This window comes from Pan troglodytes, chromosome 21, assembly GCF_028858775.2.
Source record: "Pan troglodytes isolate AG18354 chromosome 21, NHGRI_mPanTro3-v2.0_pri, whole genome shotgun sequence".
Lineage (NCBI taxonomy): Eukaryota > Metazoa > Chordata > Mammalia > Primates > Hominidae > Pan > Pan troglodytes.
The window spans coordinates 29283268-29291785 of NC_072419.2; the positions used below are offsets into that span (position 1 = coordinate 29283268).

The 8518-nt window shown below is 48.1% G+C and overlaps 1 pseudogene; it reads right to left on the reverse strand.

The window, feature by feature from the left end:
* Nucleotides 1-6599, reverse strand: part of LOC741759 (keratin, type I cytoskeletal 18-like) — a 31286-nt pseudogene extending 24687 nt beyond the window's left edge.
* Between the last annotated feature and the right edge of the window lie 1919 nt (nucleotides 6600-8518).

Genomic DNA, 8518 nt, shown 5'->3' on the forward strand with positions numbered 1-8518 from the left:
ACAGGTCAGCATGAGGTGGGGTGTTTCTGCCCATCATAAGGTACTCAAGGATCTAAGCTGATAGAGGTTTCATCTCTTAGAAGGACAGAGGCTTCATCTCAACAGATGTTTCTGAGGAGATAGGGAAGAGGCACAGTTAGTCATGTGCTAGTCCTTAAAGCTGCCAACCAGGAGAGACATGTGATGTTCTGCTCACATTTCAATCAGTAAAGGAAGCCACGTGGTCTTCTCTAATGCAAAAAGGGCGTTCAAGTTCTACCTCCCTATGTGCCCAGAAGGAAATCCAGAGTATTTGTGACTAGCTCCAATGACTATCAGTATCCACTCTCCTGCTCACTAAATATTTGATTCCATTTCTTTCTATATTTGTTTTCCAAACGAAACAACTTAGACATTCCATGGATATATTGAAGGTGACACAAGAGAACCAAGAATTCCAAAGGGGAGCAGTGGCCAGGGCAGACCTATTTGTTCTATGTCCTGGTTTTCACTTTGCTGCCATTCACAGGGACGATCAGGCACTCCGGTACCATTCACAGCCAGAGGAGCCAGAGCCCACAGCTGTCAATCACTTGTGGTTAAGGCCCTGCAGGGGTTTGGTCTCTAGAAATTCCTTGTAGTCGGATTTTCAGTTTGAAAAATTGTGCAGAACATCTTCCAACTCTTCTTAAAGCCGCTAAACAAAATTAGCCCAGTCTCACGGTGCAAAGAGAGATGGGAAGCCCTGGAGGAAGAGCAATCCCGCCCATCTGTAAACCTCTGGAGTTTATGGGTTTAAAGGGTTGAGCCCAGGGATCTGGGACCCACCCAGGCAACAGAGCCAGGTTGGCTCTGGGTGTGAACTGAGCTTCGCAGAGGGAGCTGGCTGCTCCTGCTTCTCGGTTCCCTCCACCTCTCTCTCTGCCCCTTGGGGGTCAGGATGGGTGGAGAAGGCCATGCCAAAGATTGAGAGCTCTGCCTTTCCCATCTCAAGTGGTCCTGGGCTCACTGCTCACATGCCAACGGACTCCTGCCTCAGGCAAGCAGCTCTGATGACTCTAATATTGTTTTCCAGCTTTTCCAACTCACCTTTCTGCTGAAGGACACAAGGCTGCTCCTCCAAAGCCCTCTGGCAGAACAGTCTTCTGGGTTAGGTCTCAGGTTTGCTGGATGGCTTTGGTTGGTATAACCAGATTCATGAATGGACAGGCCCAGATGCCTGCCCTGTGTGACCAGGTTATGATCCACAAGCAGAAAAAACAAAGATCCTTTTAACCTCCTGAAATCCCTTGAATGTGAAAACACAGTCATCACTCTGGGCAATCAGAGAGGCCAGAGCCCTGTTTTTTGTGTGGCTGCTACATGGGATTTCAGAGGGGTGCGAAGCCTTTATTTCCAGGCTCAATTTGATCTGCTGCTTGAAGAGCTCAACAAAATGAGTCCAAGTGTTAGAAAAATTCAAACCCAGTTGAAGGATGAGGGTGGTTTCTCATAAAGCAGTGAGTTGTCCTGGCTCCTTAAATTGGCTGAGAACAAGGAAGGGCTGTTCAGCCAAATTTTTCTTTCGCAGTTCATAAAAACTTGACCATGCATAATAAAAGCTTACATTTACATAGCATGCTTGAGTTTCCACAGTGCTCATGGGTTTATTATTTCAATGCTGTGGTTCCTAAAGACAGTTTTACAAATGAGGAAACTCAAGGTTGAGAAGGGTAAGTGATTTTCCCAAAGTTACAAAGCCAATGAGGGTCAGGCTGGGGTCCAGAGCCTCTGAGAATCCTCTCATCACACCACCATGGGGCTGGGTCATTTCCCTGGGGAAGGATTTAAAATATATATATATATATATATATATATATACACACATATTTTAACTTTAAGTTCTGAGATACATGTGCAGAATGTACAGGTTTGTTACATAGGTATACATGTGCCATGGTAGTTTGCTGAACCTATCAACCTGTGTATGATGTTCCCCTCCCTGTGTTCATGTGTTGTAATTGCTCAACTCCAACTTATGAGTAAGAATATGTGGTGTTTGGTTTTTTGTTCCTGTGTTAATTTGATAAGAATGATGGCTTCCAGCTTCATCTATGTCCCTGCAAAGGACATGAGCTCATTCTTTTTTTTTTTTTTTAATTTGAAGATGCTTGAAGCTTGTTTTCATCCATACCTGCCTGGCATTTTGAGTTTACAGAGCTTTTCTGCAGACACTTGAGGGTTTCCATTTTTGTTTTTAGATTCAGGGGGTGCATGTGCAGGTGTGTTACATGGGTGTATTGTATAATGCTGGAATTTGGGCTTCCATTGAACCCATCACCCAAATAGTGAACATGGTGCCCAATAGGCAGTTGTGGTAGGATATTAGGTGGAGACCCATGAGTGTCCAAATATGGGAAGAGCTGACCCCCATCCTCCATGCTATAAGGAAAGTGGTAAACTTTCCATGAAGGACAAGTTAGGAAGGTCCACAAACTTTCTCTGCAACTGACGGCTACCTTCAACCTTTACATATAGGAAACATGGTGAGAGGGGATGGGACAAGGGGATTCAGCTCATCAGTGTCAGCTCCACTACATGGTTCCGTTGTAAGGATTAAATGAGGTGATGCTATGCAAAAGCTGAAGAAATACTGGTATCTTCCACATACCTCTTGGGGTCAAAGAGGAGAGATGGACACCAAGCAACCACCAGGGCTGTTGGCTCCATTCATAGGACTGATTTTGCTTTAGCCACTCCTCTTAAATCCCTACCAATGGCTTTCCTATGTACCCCTGTCACTGCTAGGCCTGCAGCTCTGCAGTGAACTTCTGCTGCAAGAACGAGGTCTCGGATGGGTCTTTCCTGAGAAACCCTTTCCTGAGAAATATTTTCTCTGGGAATAGGACTCCCAGAGGGACTGGGTTGGCTGGAATCAAAGCAAGTGAAAGTAGTTCATTCTCCCCCTTGGTGCCACACCACACTCTCCTCCTTCTGCCCTGGCAAGCCGTTCTTTCCCATCTGGGAAGCCCTGGCTTGGTGGGAAGCAGGAGCATTAATAAGCCTCAGTCAATAACCAGTCCCATGGTTTCAGCTGGTTGTGCAGAGCTCCCAGGCCTGTCAGTGACAGAGCAGCTGAAAGAGAGGCCCACACAGGCCACAGTCAGCAGTGGGGATCCAGGGGCAGCCCACTGCCAAAGGCTGGTGGCCTCCTTCATGGTTTCCACCCATAGGGGTGAGCCGAAGGGAGGCTGTACTCTAGAACCTTCTAGAAAGCCAAGGTCACAGTTGCCCTGGCCAGCCAGCCTCAACTTCAAAGAATTCACGAGCAGGGGGCATTCGCTCTGGGACGCAGCATCATCCAAAGAAAATGCAGCTTTCCTCTCATGCAGTGTCTGTGAAGATGTCGTGTTGTCAGAGCATTGTTCACCAGGTCCTCTGACCCTAACACACGCTGGAATGCCAGCCTCTCTCCCCTCCCCAGATGCTTAGCCAAAGAAGCCACTTTGCATGGAGGCAGGAAAGAAAGAAGGCAAAGGACATAGCTGGTTTCACTCTGTGGTCTCAAGTTCAAAACAGTTACCCTAGCGCAGGGCCACCTGGTAAAAATATGACCCCAGCCACATGTACCATTTTAAAATATCTAATAGCCACATTTAACAAAGGGAAAATGGTAAAATTTACTTCATTGATAGATTTTACTTAACCTGTTGTATCAAAAGTATTATCATTTCAGCTCTTAATTATAAAACAAATGTTAGTGAAATATTTTGCATTCTTTTCTCATATTGTGTCTTGAAGCTGCCTTGGAGCACTGTTTCCTTTTACCTCAAAGGTGATCGCCAACCCCCTGTAATAATCAGGACTGAATATTAAAACATAATATAGGAAAATATATATTATGTTTGTATAAGGTTTACTATGCCTCAAAGAACCTTCACATTCTTTTTTTTTTTTTTTTTTTTTTTTTTTTAAGATGGAGTTTTGGAGTGCAATGGTGCGATCTCGGCTCACCCTAACCTCTGCCTGCCAGGTTGGTTCAAGTGATTCTCCTGCCTCAGCCTCCTGAGTAGCTAGGATTATAAGCATGCACCACCATGCCTGGCTAATTTTGTATTTTTAGTAGAGACGAGGTTTCTCCATTTTGTCTAGGCTGGTCTCGAACTCTCGACCTCAGGTGATCCGCCCGCCTCTGCCTCCCAAAGTGCTGGGATTACAGGCATGAGCCACTGTGCCTGGCCAGAATCTTCACATTCTTTAACCCATTTGATTTCATCGGAGCCAGTTTGACTCTTTTACACATTTGACAGTGCAAACTGCAGCACAAGAGAACTCAAGTGTCACCAGGCAGTTGCTAGTGGAGTTTGGTCTCCTGATTCCTGGTGTAGCAGATTTCCCACCGGAACCACAGGGCAAGACACAGTGCCAGGCCCCGAGTTCACCTGGATGGGGAAAGGGAAAGTGAGAAGTCAGGGTGGTCAGGAAAGCTGCAAGAGATGGGGCAGACCTATCTGCAAACATAAACAACCACAGGACTGTACATGTTGAGAGGGTGAATGGTATCTCAATAAAGTGGTTAAAGAGAGAGAGACAGAGACAAAGAAACAGAGACAGAGAGTCCGAGAGAAAGAGAGAGAGACACAGAGACAGAGAGAGACACAGAGAGAGGGAGACATAGGGAGAAACAGAGAGAGAGATATAGAGACAGAGAGACACACAGAGACAGAAAGAGAGAGACACAGAGACAGAGAGAAACATAGAGACAGAGACAGAGAGACATAGAGACAGAGAGAGACAGAGAGCGAGAGAGAGACACAGAGACAGAGAGAGACAGAGAGAGACAGAGAGAGAGACATAGAGACAGAGACAGAGAGACACAGAGACAGAGACATAGAGACAGAGACAGAGAGAGACATAGAGACAGAGACAGAGAGAGACAGAGAGACACAGAGACAGAGACATAGAGACAGAGACAGAGAGAGACATAGAGACAGAGACAGAGAGAGACATAGAGACAGAGACAGAGAGAGACATAGAGACAGAGAGAGACATAGAGACAGAGAGAGACACAGAGACAGAGACAGAGAGAGACATAGAGACAGAGGCAGAGAGAGACACAGAGACAGAGAGAGAGAGACGTAGAGGCAGAGAGAGACAGAGCACTGGGGCAAGATGAGCTCCCAACGCCACCCCAGGAAGGGGCAGTCTGTGTCAGCTTCATTTCCTGGGAAGTAGAAATGTTAACCAAGGGAAATGGATGTTTTCTGCAGGCAAAGAGAAGGTCCCAAAATCCTCAAATTAATCATGCCCAAAGTTTGCATTATATAAAAGCAACACCTAACATGTCAGTGGATGTACGAAGGCACCTGGAAGGCATAGACAGGCCCAGGCCTGTAGAGTGTGCCCCACAGGCTGAGAGAGACCACATGGCCAGGGAAGGGTGGGGCAAGACAAGGCCTCATGAGGGCCTGGGCAGGTCTGCCTGGCTCACAGCTGTGTCCTGGGGTCACCCCCAGCTGGGCACTTATGACACACTCAGAATGTGGAGTGTGTATCAAGGGGACAGCGTTCCATGTGGAAAGGGTTTGATCCCACAGGGGCAGGGAGCAGAAATATCTTCAAGTTGGACCACCATACTTTAATGTTAACAGACATCAGTGCCAGAGAGTCCTGTTCTAATTCTCTGACTTTCCCTGTCCTCCCTAATCAGGGGAAGTGGAGAGATGGCAGACTCCAGATTCCGGGAGCCCTGCATTCCTCTGTGCTCAGGACCCAGCACTCAAGCTGGCACCACTGTCTATTTGTGTCTGTCTCTCTGTCTGTCTGGCTTTTGTTGTAGCGGTTCTTTTGTTTTAGGTGAACTGGTTTCCCCAATGTGAGCAAGAAGAAATCCTACATGAAAAACATAAACGTCTTAGCGTGGCCAGATGAGACCCCTACACATCCCAAGGAGAGGCCGGGTGTGTCAGCTCAACTCACCAGGAAGTGCCTGGAGTGATCTCTGTGCCTTTATTCAAATGCCAGAGAGTTCACCAGCAAAGCATAACTTTGAGAGAATTTCTGAATCATTCCCAACAAGTGAGAAAGTGCAATTTAATAGAAAAAATTCCACAAATGGAGAGAATGCTGCTGAGCCCGTAACCTCAGACAATGTCATGCCCAGGCCCCCATCTCTGGCCCCACGCCCGTGTGCCCACAGCCTGCCTGCCATGGGAACCCCCCAAATACCTTTTTATCCTGTTACACCCTGGGTTGGGGAAGGGAGTGGTGGTGGACTCTCCTGGATAGACTCAGTACCAAACCCTCTTGACCCAATTCAAAGGGTGGGACGGGATCGGAAGCAGGAAAAGAGCCATGGGTCAGGCAGCCCCTGGATAGATAGGTAGGGAGGGCCTGAGTGCCTACTGCCCCATGCTGGGCGGTTCCAGGAAATTCCAGGCTGGCCAACCTAACTGGCTGCTATTTTAAGAGCTGTGCTGAGGCAAACCTAGAGAGAAACTCAGCTCAGTAAAAGCAAGACAATTGTATCAGAGAAGGCAAATCAGGCCACTCGAACTGTCCCACACCTTCTGGGATGAAGCCAGGGGCACAGGACTAGGCTGTGACTGTGATGCCCCTTTGACAACTGCCCAATAGTTCATGGTCCCCCTAGAGCCTGGGCCAAGCCCTCAGCTCCCTGAAGTACCCACTTAACAGAAGGAGGAGGCTGTATGTCCCTTGGGATGGACTGTAGACACCAGTGCCCCCTTTAGATGGTCAGCAGTGCCTCCCAACCCAACCCATCATATATATATATATATATATTTTTTTTTTTTTTTTTTTTTTTTTTAGATGGAATCTCACTCTGTCACCTGGGCTGGAGTGCAATGACGCCATCTCAGCTCACTGCAACCTCCGCCTCCCAGGTTCAAGTGATTCTCCTGCCTCAAGCGATTCTCCTGCCTCACCATCCCAAGTACCTGGGACTACAGGCACACACTACCACTCCCAGCTAATTTTTGTATTTTTAGTTGAGACAGGGTTTCACCATGTTGGCCAGGATGGTCTCGATCTCCTGACCTCATGATCTGCCCACCTCAGCCTCTCAAAGTGTTGGGATTAAAGGCATGAGCCACCGAGCCCAGCCCCAACCCATCATCTTAATACCATGACTCTGTAGAGCAGAAGTTCCCAAATGAGGTGGCCCCACTGGGGTTCACTTTCCTGACAAGTCCAGGATGATTGCTCTGATCTCAGGGCCATGGTCACCTGCTGTCCACTTGCAGACCTGGACGGCATGAGGCCTGGGTCTTCATCTGGTGATCTGGTGTCACTCAGCATCACTCATGCCTCCTGGTGGCTCCTCCCTTAACCAACAGATGAGGTGTGGGGGTGAGCAATGTCCTGTGACCTTGCAGTCTCTGGGTGCCCAGCTTGCCTGTGTGCCTGTGAAAGGCTGCAGGAAGCAGGGGCTGGAGGCTCAGAGGTACACGTTCTGGGCTCAGTTCCCCTTTGATTCACAGAGGTTTCAGGCCCTTCGCAGGACCAGGGATACCCAGATCCCTTTAGTACATGAGAGCTCGGTGTGTTGTGGAAGCTGAAGGAAGCTGCCCTGGGCTCTGTTTAGGGACTGGATCAGGCACCGTGTATGTTAGACCAAGAGGGCAACTTAACATGTGACTCAGGAAGCACAGCCGCTCCCTGTCCACCCCCGCCATCACAGGGCTGGTTAGGAGGAGGTGCTGAGATGCTGTCTTGGAGTTGGTATAGGACATGGGTGAAGATCTGGCTACAGCCACTTCCAGCCACTGTCCCTGGCGAAGCCACGCAGCCTTCCTGGGCTTTTGGGTTAGTATCTTTGAAATGGACGTGACTATATCAGGCGGGCGTGAGCGGGATGCCTCCTGTTTGACTGGTGCTCTCCTGACGCACAAGAGGGAAGCTCTCAGTGGGGCTCCCAGTCGTTGGCACTCCATGGGGTGGGCTTTGCCAGAGCATGAGAGGAAGACGCTACAGTTCAAAGTGGATTCTCGGTCCCAGTCCCAGGCTCCCACGATGTGGTCAGAGATAGGGATGAGGTCAGCAGAGAGGTCATGATTTTCAGAGTTGGTGAGGCAAGCACTGAGAAACTAAGTTCAATGAGAACAGTGATGGATTTTAAAAATAAAAGGAAAAAAAGAGAAAGAACAGCAAAAGAAAGGCCGGCTAATATCCTGAGAAGATTTGCCGTGATTAAGGAAAGGATTTAGGCTGTAGAAAAGTTGTTGACAGATGTTCTGCCCTCAGGACTATATTTGGAAAAAGATACAAGTGAAACAAAAGAACTGTTGGGTTCAATAATGTTGTAAGTTGCAGATCATTTTAAAAAGGAAAATGGATTTTGCATGTGCCTGGGGTGGGAGGAGGGGCGGCGGAAATGCAAGTAGTTATTGTGTTTCAGTAACGTTCATGTACTTTTCCTCTGACTTTCTTGGGGCGCTGGCTGTCCAGGGCCTCTGCCTTGATGGTGGACTTAATGATGTCCCAAAAAGGAGGCCTGGCCCCAGGCTGCCTAAATATGACATGTTTGTTTGGTCTCAGA